At 40.9% G+C, this 13,021-nt stretch overlaps 1 long non-coding RNA gene across 1 annotated transcript in view; it reads left to right on the top strand.

Moving 5' to 3' along the window:
* Positions 1-7,418, top strand: part of LOC310686253 — a 39,334-nt gene extending 31,916 nt beyond the window's left edge. Inside the window, exons 2-3 of the long non-coding RNA XR_014515793.1 lie at positions 6,256-6,394; positions 7,327-7,418. This is a non-coding gene — a long non-coding RNA (uncharacterized lncRNA). The remainder of the gene's footprint in view (positions 1-6,255; positions 6,395-7,326) is intronic.
* Positions 7,419-13,021: the final 5,603 nt, after the last annotated feature.

Genomic DNA, 13,021 nt, shown 5'->3' with positions numbered 1-13,021 from the left:
AATGAATTGAAGAAACCGAAAGCTGCAGCAAGATGCAAATCTTCCAATTACAGAAATAATTTTACAATTCTTTTAATTAAATCAGAAGTCAGAAGTGGAACTCTGGGGCAGAATGAACCAGAGAAAGTACAAAAGAATAGAATACTGAAATGGAAATCCTGTCATCCCTACATCGTGTGCTGAGAAATACATTCTTAGAATGATGTTTACTTATATAATTAATGTTTGCTACAAAGGATTTTAAAAGATTTTAAGATTGGCTGTATCATACCCTATGTTTATTTATTTTTAATCACTGGGGCTATTATTCTCTCATGAATCAAGAATCCTTCTCTATTAAACATAACAAACCTAGTAACTTTATTAATTTACATATCTACTAGTTGTTTTTAAAACAGAACACTTAAAAAACTGAGGCTGCAATCCTATACACTTACCAAAGTGTAAGTTCCACTTAAGTCTTTGAGACTTGCTCCTGAGTAGGCACACACAGGATTCTGCTGTGAATTGTTATTTCCTTTTTTAACATGCATATGAAAATGATTTACATTATTCTTAAAAACCTCTCCATCACACCTCCTGTTCTATTGAGTAGTAAATGTCATGTTTTAGCCCAGTGAGAATTATAATTACTTCTTGAGAACTGGTGGTTTGAAATGAAAGACACAGAGAGACAGCTAACTGTTGAGTTGTCAATGTGAAAATATAATTCAATATAATAACATATCTGATTATGAACACCAGCACTACTCCCAGAGGGAAGTCTGTGTTTATATGCTCTAGTGTAATCAAGATAAAATTATTATGTGTACAAGTGACAGGTAATCCTATTTCTTTTAAAGTAATAATGCCTTGATTTTAATAACCTATTGTGTGCTTTATAACAGAGACCAAGGGTTCTTCAATAGCATTAGGCATGTGGTAGCTATAATAAGTGACTGACATTTGTAAGCCTGTAAGGGGTGGAGGAAAGCATATCATATTTGTAAGGCATATGATCAGGATGTAGAAGCTAAATATACTTAAGTCTCTATGACTGCCTTTGAAGCAGGTGGATTTGTCTAAGGCTTCAAAATTCATTATGGACTTGCCAGGCAGAAATTCAACTTAAGTCTAAAGCCTTGTTCACATAAACAACAGGTGAGGTTGTTGATAAAGTTGCTCCCAGACGATGCCACTTCAGATTGCATGTAGAATATTGAATCATTGATTGCTCATCTTTATTAAAATGAAACAACAGCCATCAGCTCACCACTCCTGAAATCTAGAGGGCAAGAAGAATTCTAGCATTGACAATGGGCATTCTTAAGAAATGAAATAATAATAATAATAATAATAATAATAATAATAATAATAATAATAATAATAATAATAAATTTATACCCTGCCCATCTGGCTGGGTTTCCCTAGCCGCTCTGGGCGGCTTCCAACAAAAGATTAAAAATACAATAAAACATAAAACATTAAAAACTTCCCTAAACAGGGCTGCCTTCAGATGTCTTCTAAAAGTCAGATAGTTGTTTATTTCCTTGACATCCGATGGAAGGGTGTTCCACAGAGTGGGCACCACTACCGAGAAGGCCCTCTGCCTAGTTCCCTGTAACTTCACTTCTCACAGGGAGGGAACTGCCAGAAGACACTTGGCACTGGACCTCAGTGTCTGGGCTGAACGATGGGGGTGGAGACGCTCCTTCAGGTACAGTAGAACCTCTACTTATGACCACCTCTACTTGGGCCCAATCCAAGTCGCGACTGCGGTAAACCCAGAAGTAAATACTGGGTTTGCTGCAATTTGCGCACGTGCGGAAAAGGCTGCCGCCATCTGCACATGCACACAACAGCGCATCTACCAGCGAGCTGTTTCGCCTAAAGGACAGGGCGCCGGAACGGATAATGTTGGTAAGTAGAGGTTCCACTGTATACTTGGCCAAGGCCGTTTAGGGATTTAAAGGTCAGCGCCAACACTTTGAATTGTGCTCGGAAATGTACTGGGAGCCAATGTAGGTCTTTCAGGACCAGTGTTATGTGTTCTTGGCAGCCACTCCCAGTCACCAGTCTAGCTGCTGCATTCTGGATTAGCTGTAGTTTCTGGGTCACCTTCAAAAATAGCCCCACATAGAGCACATTGCAGTAGTCCAAGTGGGAGATAACTAGAGCATGCACCACTCTGACGAGACAGTCCGCAGGAAGGTAGGGTCTCAGCCTGCGTACCAGATGGAGCTGGTAGACAGCTGCCCTGGACACAGATTTGACCTGCATCTCCATGGACAGCTGTGAGTCCAAAATGACTTCAGGGGCACAGCTACCCCATTCAGGACCAGGGAGTCCTCCACCCCCACCCATCCCCTGTCCCCCCAAAACAGTACTTCTGTCTTGTCAGGATTCAACCTCAATCTGTTAGCCGCCGTCAATTCTCCAACTGCCTCCAGACACTCACACTGGACCTTCACCGCCTTCACTGGTTTTGATTTAAAAGAGAGGTAGAGCTGGGTATCATTCACATACTGATGAACACCCAGTCCAACCCCCCTGATGATCTCTCCCAGTGGCTTCATATAGAGGTTAAAAGTCCTGTTCAGGTATTTGAATGAAAAGAAGAGTTGGGGCATACATAAAAGCTGCATCCCCAGTGTCCCTACACTGGATCTATATCAAACCTTCACATTCAGCATGACTGCTAAAGAGGTCTTCTATGTGCATTCAGCTTCTAAGTGCATATTTGGGGTTGTTTGTTACAGATTACTTACAGATTAATTTGTAAAAGGGACGGAAGAGATTTAAGGAAGAACACATACAAAATGTTGTAGACTGGAAATGGACGGATGAGCCCATATTAATAGAATTTATGCTATTATTAGTATTGTGAACCACCCTGGGATGCATTTTACAATGACAGGTGGTATGTAACTCGATACCACTTCTAGAAAGTAGCACTTGAAGACATTTGCTCCACTGATTCGTGATCCTGCTTTCCATTATGTCCTCTATGCTTGGCACCATCTATATAGTGGCCCTGGGATAGGTCACTTAGGTATCTGGAATGAGATGAGCCTCAGCTCTATCTCTCCATCCCATCTGAATCAGGTAAGGCAGCACAATAGTAGGTGCCTAGAGGCAGTAATGGATTGCATGAGGGCCAATAAAATGACTAGATGGAGGTTCCTGTGTTTGGGGAGTGAGGAGGTGGCCTGTTCTGGACACTATTACAATCTCTGGGAAGAAACAGGTGCATAATTTGGAGGTCCTCTTGGATACAGTTTAGGTCACTAGAGGCTCCAGTGACTGTTGGACTGCTGAAATTTCCTGCTTTGGCTGTTTTGCCAGCTATGGCCATTCTTGCTACAGTGATTATCTCTTGTCTAGATAATCTGGGTGATCTCACATCTAGGTTACTGCAAGGTTCTATATAGGGCTGCCCTTGATGGTTTGCAAGTTCCAACTGGCGCAGAATGCTACTGCTCACCTACTTACACATATTTCTTGTGATCTGCACAGACTGCTTATCTGTGGAACTGCTTATCTCTGGAGGTGGGTCAGGCATCTTCAGTTTTGCAGGTTCACTGCTACGTAATATGCACCACCCGGGGCTCTATGTCCTGCTGATCTTGTTTTAAGCCCCCCCCCCCCCAAATCTGATCTGTTGAACAGTTTACTAGTATATATTATCATGCTGGTGTTTCCATCTGATGAGTTGTTTTGTGATTTTAATAACTTTGCTTTTTACTGGTTGTGACTACACATTTTATATTGTAACTTGTTAATTACTTTGTGATTTTTATGAATTGTTGTATATAAAATATAAAATAAATGAGCATGTTCTTTATCTGAAAACCTGTAACCAGTCTGAAAAGAAAGAGATGCAGATAGGAAGCAGACTGTTTCTAGGAAGTATTTGCTCCCTCAGCTCTGCCTTCCTATGCTATTACTTCCTCACCAATCTGTGGTTGACGTTGTGCTTTTCCTTTTCTTCTCCTTCACCACAGATGTAGGCTTCCCCCTGCCCGTAATATATTTTAAAAGTCATTCTTGATATCGAATGGTGTTGAATCCAGTTTGGATTAAATCAAAAGGAAAGGACAGGGAAATACCTGCCTAACTAATGTGTTTCCTTCCCAAGCCATTCTTAAATTTTGAGCTTCTGCAGGCAGACCTTGGAGATAAGACTGTCAGTTTTCAAACCCGCTGGATTAAACAAAAAATGCAAGTGACAACACAAAATGGAATTCCTTATCATCAACTTCTTATTTTTGGTAATATTTTGATTTAAAAAAACAAAACCCAGAATTATTATGATTTTTCTTAACATTATCTTAAGTAGTGTCTGATCCATTTTCTGTGCTGTTATATTTTTAATACATTGAAATGCTGTCTTAGATGAAAAGAAAATGCAAAATTCAAAACTATATGGTACACTTACCATCCACCCCACATGTATAGTTGCAGCCCAACTGGTATTTCAGGACATGCTAAAAGTGAAAGGAAAATACTCACTGTTGCAATGGGAGGGCTATGTGCAAGTCCCAAATGCACATCATGCTGTGCTCATCCTCCTAAACCCATAGGGTTCACACCCACAAGTAACTTCAGCCTAGGGAAGAACAAATTCAGAGAATGTAGCTACTTTTTATTAAGGTGTCAGTCATTGTTGTCTACTTACATATCTAGAGAAAAGATAATTCTAAAGCAGTCCAGTAAGCTCTTAAACAGATTTTTTCAAAGGGAAAATGGGATGCTTTCTAGTAATGAATCACAGTGCAGAAGAACATTTCTTTACATGGACAAAATAAAAAATTCCTTCCAGTAGCACCTTAAAGACCAACTAAGTTAGTTCTTGGTATGAGCTTTCGTGTGCATGCACACTTCTTCAGATACCAAATCGTATCTGAAGAAGTGTGCATGCACACGAAAGCTCATACCAAGAACTAACTTAGTTGGTCTTTAAGGTGCTACTGGAAGGAATTTTTTATTTTGACTATGGCAGACCAACACGGCTACCTATCTGTAATCTTTACATGGAGTTAAATATGCACTGGATGCATATGCAAGAACTGCAACAAACATGCAAAAAGGATTACAGCTATAACCCAACCTCCACTCTTCTACAACAGACAGAAGCAATTGTGAAATCAGCCGTTGCTCATAGACCCATAGTTTATAGAAATAACTTCATGTAGTCACCATGCAAAATTTCTGCCTTATCAAAGGAACCTTCTCACACTTCCAATTTATATTAAAGTACCTAGTGCTGCCTTAAGAACATTTGGTACCTGAAGTGGAAAATCAAAAGTAAGTACATCCATACAGGTGTGTGCACATGTACTCACGTAAAAATGACTACAACTTCATACTGGAGCTCTTTGCTGTTATATTAAGTTGGAGGAGCTTAAAAATTGAGTTCTATATCACAGAAGAAGCCTATGCATGAAGAGGCAGCTCTTTTTGACAGATGTGCCCTATCAATGCATGGATTGGTGGTCGTGGGTGGGGGGCTGGTAAGACTGCAATGCAGGATTGAGGTCTGCATGCACAACTTTGCTGTCACGTTCACACAATTGTTAAAATGCATGGGAATGCTTAGATAGGACTTTTGTGCATCTCACGTTGCTCTGTAAATTGGCTGACCTCCCAGACACCATTTTATTTTGGGGGTAATGGCTGTGGTATTGCTCACATAACTGAAAGCAGAGCCCTAGTTTTCTGATGAAAAGTATAGATAATGAAATATAGCAAGTGTTTACAAAAGCAAATGCACATTATTCAATTAGAAGCATGCCATGAGTGCTTGTGAATCAATAATTATTTATAATTTCCTAGCAACAGCTTTTCATTTACATAGAAAAACACTGGGAGCTGCTCACTGTGTTCCTCACAGTAATTTTGTCTAAGGTGCCATTGAAATTGCCTGTTTCATAGAGTTAAATTATGCTTGCAGAGATGCAATAGTGGAGGTACGTGATCAAAAAGCCATGTGTACTGAGAATAAGCAGAGATATTTTATTTTTTATTACACTCTCCCAAAACTGTACTACATTCACTATATTGTCCCAAAATGGAAGATTAACCAATTTTGCCCTTCAACCTTTTGAGTGTTGGGAGTTGTAGCGACAGATATATTTCTCAGCATGTTCTTGTGGAAGCTTCAATGAAAAAGTTGTTTCCTACAGTCCTCTTCTTAAAACATGCTCTGAACTTTCTGTGATAAGAGTTTAACTTCACTTTGAGGGACCTGGTTTTATCATTTTTATTTATTTGAAGGAAAGATTTCTCTTTGTGCTGGGATATGTGACAAACCGCAGATCCTTCTTTGCAATGAACTGAAGATATTTACCAAGTACAAAACTCTTCAGACTTGAGATGGCTGAATCAGACCAAGCTGTAGCAGTGAAAAGAACAGGTACATTCCCAGTAACTTTCCCTGGATTCAATTTTTTGGAAATTGGATTTAAGATTAAAAAATCTGGTTTGCTGAAATGTGTTTAAATATCTATGACTGTTGGCTAAAACTCTTATTTTTAAAGTTTAAATTTGAAATTTGAAATTTCTCTCAATCTGGCAGAATCAATGATTCATACAGATGTCAGATATAGATAATCATCAATGTACCTTCCCATGCAGATTCTCTGAATTATGTGAAAATTCTTTGGGCTACTGCTACACATTCCTTGTAGCAGATAATGTCATAATAATGGAGATTCCCTGGGAAATGCAGAATATCTAGAAAGGAATGTTGCATATTAGGATATGGAAGGGGAATACATGTTAGGACTGCCACATAGGGCTGCCGGCTGCCATGCTACAGCTTTTTATGGTAGCCTCCACACAAGGGTCCACCTAATAAGAAAAGCAGCTGTAAGAATTTCTAAATTTCACTTGTGGGGGTAAAAAAAATGTATTAAGCTATATTGCAGCAGAAAAGTCTGTAGAGGAAATGAGGTCACTGTATCCTCTTCTATCAAGTACAACCTCAAAGTGATTAAGTTAAAGCAGGTGAACAGTAGTTTGAAGTAACAGCTGATGTGTCAAGACATAAAGCACAGACATAAATTGGTTACTGCTGCTACATGGTTCTAAGTCAAGTTCATCCATTTTGTTGCAGGTCTATCTACCATTGTAGTGCCTTTGCCTGCCGTTCTCTCCTCCTTTTGCCTGAGTTCATAAAATTGGCTTGGTGTTCTGTCTCTTAATGGCCTCCTAATCCTTTGCAATAGCAACTCCATCACAACAAATGAGACAGATAAATTTCAAGTTCTTTTCTATGAACAAGTAATTACCAGTTCATTCCCTATTGAATTCCTTCTGTTCCCTTTCTGTTTTCCTTTTCTTTAGCTTTCTGTCCTTGTCCACGTAGAATACGCTGACAAAACTAAATGTAAGAGCCACATAATCACCAGATTGCAGGAGGTACGGAAAAGAATAAGAAAGAACTCACTACTAGATAATTATGCATTGACTCTCGTCCACCTTTTTTTGTAAAACTAAGAAAATATCTGGGGGGAACAGGAACAGTGTATCAGCAGAGGGAAATTTTATTTCTGCCAATGTGCTATGGGTGAGAAACATTTTTTTCCTCTACTTAAAACAATGCACTGATATTTTGCAACTCAGAACAACTCTATTGGTTTCAGTGGCTTGACATAGCGATAGGTGGTTGTTTCTTATATTGAAGTTTGTACAAATGAGGATTTACATGATTCTACACAAGGAATGTAAAGTGAGCTCAGATAATTAGGAGATTTGGATAATGACAGAATGGTGATGTTCTCCTGAACCCGGCATACCACTGAACAATTTCACAGAAGCAGAATTTTTTTTAAAAAGATCCAATTAATGTTATATTATCATTTCCTTTCATGATATCCCCTGGGGGAAGTGTCATTGCAAATTGTCTCTATTTAGCAAGCACATGGAAATGAGATCCAATCATGTTTGAAAATACACAAAGTAAATTACATTTTAAACCAACATCTAGAAGTTTTAAACCAAGGTTTGTAGCAGAGAGTCACATGCTGTCAAGTGCCCAGTTTTTTTAATCAAGCAGAAATAAAAACCTCACTGGTCAATTACAAGCAATGAGTTTCCTTGTTTAAGAACAACACAGTCCTTAAGCATAGATCAATACATTACAAGTTGCAAAGGAGAAAAATCTGAAAATAAGCCCTCACGTATTTGTTACATAGTAAAGGACGTCCAGGACTGAGGCAAAATAGTGGAATGGATGTGGAGGTTTCGATGAGGCAGTACCAGTGGGGTTCAGGGTTTTGTCTAATGCTAAATTTAGATAGGTGTCAAATCAACAATATAAGCTGAGCTTGAGTGATGGACCTGGCCTACCTTCTGATATCACAGTACCACTTCTAACACCGCTAAGCTAAAATTCATCTTTGCACATCAGGTGCTTTATTTATTATAAACTGCACAGTTAATTTGAATCCATTTGAAAATGTTCCAGAGATCGTGCCCTCCCTAAAAGAGGGCATGTGTTGTGGTGAGACCTGGAGACTGACCTCCTGGTTGTGGGTGGGTATATTGGACAGCCACAACACCCAATTGGTAGGTCCCTCGTTGCTGGGTTTAATCTGGCCAGTGGGGTGCAGTCTAAACATATCGAGGGACTTATATGCACGTGACCCAGAGCTTCCTCTTTAGGCTCATGCATTGGAACACCTGCCCACTTCTCCCTACTTTTAGGGCATTTTGCAATTGACCTTGCTATGCCGTCATGTGTCGTCTGTTGTTGGGACAGGGGCATGGCAGGAATTTTCCCCACTTGGCTGTTGCCATTTGGGTTTCACCTGCTGTGTAGCAAATCGTCACAACTTGTAAGGTTGCAGATAGGCACTGGTTCATGTGATAGGGATGGGAGAACGGTCTCACCATCCCTATGTGAAGGGTATTCCGTTAAAGGAATCCAGGGACTCAACTTGGTTTGGTCAACCCCCGAGAGGGGGTTGTGCCTGTGCCTGAGTCCAGGGGAGCATCTGGGGAGTGAACAGAGTCTGTTCCCGGGCTTTTCACCTACCTCAGGTGTTCACGCTTGGCTGACCTATGCTGTGCCCTGGGTCAGCGCTACCTGCAAGGGTGCAGGGAGCTAGTTGAACCAGAGCCTATGCAACCACTCACTTTTCTGTAATCAGTAAAGCTGTGGCCTAAATTCTTCCAAAAACCAAAACTAAAATTTGAGTCAAATGTGTGTTTATTTAGGGGGGAGGTCTCTGGATCTGAACACGCAAACATATGTTTTCTGCTTATTAACAGACTAAAGATACAAGCCACATTTGAGCTTGAGTTTTAATCCTGGTTGTGTGAACAAGTACATCCTCCCAGTATTCAGTGTTTTCCATCTATTTAGTAAGAAGTTGAAAAGTGTCCCCGGATTCATTGAAAAAAATCTAGTAACCTTACTATAAAGCTTTAAACAGCTCTGGACCGCAATACCTCAAGGACCACCTCTCCCCACATCAACCGACCCAGGCACTGCAATCATCATCTGAGGTCATTCTTTAGGTGCCTCCTCTGTGAGAGGTCCAGAGGATGGCCACACAAGATTGGGCCTTTTCTGTGGTGGCTCCCCGCTTGGGGAATGCTCTCCCCAGGGAGGCTTATCTGACACCTTCATTACATATCTTTAGACTCTAGGCAAAAACATTCCTTTTCACCCATGTCTTTGGCTAAGTAAACAATCTATGGCCTTTTAAACTGTGGAGGTGGGTGGGGGTTATTATTTTTGTTTGTTACCATGGTATGTATTTTTGTGTTTCTATATTGTAAACTGCCCTGTGTTCCTAGGATGAAGGGTAGTTTAGAAATTTAAAATAATAGTACGGGGGGGGGGGAGGCAAGAATCCTAAATATGTATGTCAACAATGTGGAATCCTATCTACACTTACTTAAGAGTAAGCTCCACTGAAATCAATAGGACTTATTTGTCAGTAGGCATGTATGGAATTGCACTGTTAGGCAAACGTCATATTTAGGAGGGTTACACTGGCATACCCTCCAACATTTCTCCAATAAAAATAGTGACATCCCATTCCATAATGTTAATATTAATATTTATACCCCACACATCTTACTGTGTTGCCCCAGCTACTCTGGGCAGCTTCCAACATATATAAAAACGTAATAAAACATTTAACATTAAAAAAAACCTCCCTATAAAGGATTGCCTTCAGATGGCTCATGGGTTGGATAACTCCATCCCCTCCTACATTTCTCCAGTGAAAATAGGTACATCCTTTGGAAAAGTGGGACATTCTGGGATCAAATCAGAAACCGGGACAGCTTCTCTAAATCAGGGACATCCCTGGAAAACAAAGACACTTGGAGGGTCTGTACTGGGCCATCCTGGCCTGCTGACTTCTTCATTCCACAGCCACAGCAACAAGTCAGCCAGCTGCTCTTTCTCAAACTTGTCTCTGGGTTAATACTATAATTCAACCTTAGGTCACCATAATCTTTACCAGGCCTGAAGACTATTAATATAAATGTCTATCTCTAGCAACTCACATTGTTATCAGTTAAATTGTTTGGCCAACACAGCCAAAAATGCTATATGACAACACTGATGGTAGCAATAGCTATTACTAGTGTTCAGGATGTCAGTCCTGCTCACATGCAGATTGACCATGAATTGAACATTGAATCCATCTTCGTTCCTTACATTTATATAGTTTTTCTCCTTCCTGCACCATTATGTATTGCTTGTTTTTCCTGATAAAGTTGTATGTGGGGCACCAGGGTAGTTACAGATTCTGCTTTCCAGAAAAAAATAAATGAGAAGTGTAGAGAGAGCAACTTCTTGTGGGTGCCTCATATGTCTCAGAGGATCCTGGCCTGGTAGGTATGGACCTGGGTGAAGATGGTAGGCAGATTTGTGAAGAGAAAGGCCACTCCTGTCCCACTTTGATTTGGTGAATGTTACTGAAGTTGCATTTAGAAGCAGTAGTTCCCTCAACTCTGGATACAGGCCTGATAATTGTAGTTTGGCTGCTTTGGAGACTTACAGCTGCTGTGCCACTTTGCAATGATTTAGCTAAGGTAGTAAAAGGCCTATATATAACAGCTGCAAATCAATCAGAGGCAGGGAAACTAAAAATACATCCCAGCAAGGTCTCAAAAACAGCAGACATTAATTTTATTGCACATTATTTGGTGTGTGTAAATAAAGCTCAGTGATAAGCAGTGCCATCTTTTAATTAATTTCAGGCTGACAAAATGAACTAGAAAAACAACAATTAGTATGCAAGAGTATTTAGGTATAAGGTTAACTATGGGAATGAGCCGACTTATGTGGTATTGCTAAAAGAAGCTTCAGCTTGTCTAAAATTAATTGTATTAATTCAAAATAATAATTGAAAGTAGTTCTGTTTTCTGTTTGCATGCCAGCAGACGCCAGGAGTAGAAGCCATGCAGTCTATGTACCATCATGAAAAGCTGGTATTGATGCTGGATGCTTATGAAATGGCCATTTCCCATGAATGTTGAGATTCCTGTATTGGGGGCTGGGGGCTGGGGGCAGGTTGGACTAGAAGAGCCTTGGGTCCCTTCCAACTTTACAATTCTATGGTTCTATGAAGTGGGTAGGCTGGGGCACCCCTGTGTTTGGTAATGACCAGGTGGCTGTGGGTTCATATCCCTATCCACTGGGTGACTGGTGCAGTAGCCGTCTCCCAGCCCTGAGTATCTTAACAGGGTTGTTGTGAAGATACTATAGTGGCAAAATGGCATATGCACCACACTAAGACCTACATTGGCTCCCAGTACATTTCCAAGCACAATTCAAAGTGTTGGTGCTGACCTTTAAAGCCTTAAACGGCCTCGGCCCAGTATACCTGAAGGAGCATCTCCACCCCCATTGTTCTGCCCAGACGCTGAGGTCCAGTGCCAAGGGCCTTCTGGTGGTTCACTCACTGCGAGAACTGAAGTTACAGGGAACCAGGCAGAGGGCCTTCTTGGTAGTGGCGCCCATCCTGTGGAATGCCCTCCCATCAGATGTCAAAGAGATAAACAACTACCTGACATTTAGAAGACATCTGAAGGCAGCCCTGTTCAGGGAAGTTTTTAATGTGTGACATTTTGATGTATTTTTAATCTTTGTTGGAAGCCGCCCAGAGTGGCTGGGGAAACCCAGCCAGATGGGCGGGGTACAAATAATAAATTATTATTATTATTATATTATTATTATTAAGGTCCTTGGAAGAAAGGTGAGATAAACCCACAAGAGGTAAGAAGAATGAAAAGACTAGTGTGGTGACTGTGGAGGTGGGTGATGACAGTCCACTAATAAGCAGACAGAGTGCACCAATTACATCTTGGGAGAGGAGAGCCTACTTCTGTGACTGTGTATATCACAAAAGTATAGCAGTACATTACAGCAGGAATGTAGATGCTCAGGTCTGGGGGAAACCAATCCATCCTTCCAGGCCTCCCTATCTGACCCTCTGGACGCCCCCTGTCCAGCCATACCAATCACTGGCCTTGCTTTGCATCCTTCTTCAGTGTGATCAGAATGTGTCACCGAACTCTGATGAAGCTTCTTGCGGATGATTGTGTATGTAGATAGAAGCCTACTCTACAAAGATAAAATTCACATTCGTTGCTCCATTCACCAAATGACATCTGGCCCCCAGCCCTTGGGCTGAAGAAGGTTTCTCACTCTTGCATTAAGGTGGCAGGGTGCTGATTACACCCGATAAATATTTGCACACACTTCTAGGACTAGGGGATTAAGAGCACAGCCTGCAGGAGTAAGTAACATGAGTACCTAGGATGGGGTGTGTGTGTGTTCTGTATACAGTTGCACCTCGGCTCCTGAATGCCTTGGGAGTCGAACATTTCGGCTCCCGAACAATCAAAAACTGGAAGTGAGTGTTCCGCTTTTTGAACGTTCTTTTGGAAGCCGAATGTCCAACGGGGCTTCCGCGGCTTCTGTTGGCTGCTGTAGACTTCCAGAACAGATACTGTTTGACTTCTGAGGTATGACTGTAGTTTTACTACTTCTTATAGATGCAGATGTGGGAAT

The sequence above is a fragment of the Podarcis liolepis genome (genome assembly GCF_965112155.1).
Source record: "Podarcis liolepis genome assembly, chromosome: 9".
NCBI classification, from domain to species: Eukaryota; Metazoa; Chordata; class Lepidosauria; order Squamata; family Lacertidae; genus Podarcis; species Podarcis liolepis.
Note: the sequence above shows the minus strand (reverse complement) of the source record. Positions and strands in the feature narration are given on the sequence as shown.